The sequence below is a fragment of the Priapulus caudatus genome, unplaced genomic scaffold (genome assembly GCF_000485595.1).
Source record: "Priapulus caudatus unplaced genomic scaffold, Priapulus_caudatus-5.0.1 Scaffold213, whole genome shotgun sequence".
Lineage (NCBI taxonomy): Eukaryota > Metazoa > Priapulida > Priapulimorpha > Priapulimorphida > Priapulidae > Priapulus > Priapulus caudatus.
Genome location: NW_014577274.1, coordinates 380,678 through 381,278, shown reverse-complemented (window position 1 = coordinate 381,278; position 601 = coordinate 380,678). Strand labels below are relative to the sequence as shown.

Here is a 601-nt window from a genome sequence, read left to right as displayed (position 1 = left end):
AGAGACCGGTAGCCACCCAATCGGTGCGCGACGTTGCCTCGGAAACTTGTTGATTTTTCGGGTCTTCCATCGCGGCTCTTGGCACTAGGAAACAAATTTGATGTGCATGGATTTAATGTGTATTGATATAACCTCAGACAAGAAAAGCAGACAACCAATCAGGATCTCACATGGAATATCTGCTTAGGTAATAGGTAGTTGCTAGTTGCACGGGCTAGCGGGTTAAAGAGATAATAAATAATCTTCTTATGTAATACATAATAGTATGAAATGCAATAGATAATACCAAGTTTTTAAAAACCAACTCTCTCTCTCACACACACTCACTCACTCTCTCTCGCGCGCGCTCTCTCTCCCTCGCTCTATCTCTATCTCGCTCTCTCTCTCTCTCTCTCTCTCTCTCGCCCTCTTTCTCTGTCTCTATCTCTATCTCTATATCTACATATCTATCTATCTCCCTCTCTCAATCTCTCTCTCTCTATATATATATATATCTATATATAACTATGTATCTATCTATCTATATATATATATATATATATATATATATATATCTATATCTATATCTATGTATATAGTATATATATATATATATATATAT

The 601-nt window shown here is 36.1% G+C and overlaps 1 long non-coding RNA gene across 1 annotated transcript in view; it reads right to left on the bottom strand.

Moving 5' to 3' along the window:
• Positions 1-61: 61 nt before the first annotated feature.
• LOC106807419 overlaps positions 62-601 on the bottom strand; it is a 4,362-nt gene continuing 3,822 nt past the window's right edge. The window contains exon 3 of the long non-coding RNA XR_001393663.1: positions 62-84. This is a non-coding gene — a long non-coding RNA (uncharacterized LOC106807419). The remainder of the gene's footprint in view (positions 85-601) is intronic.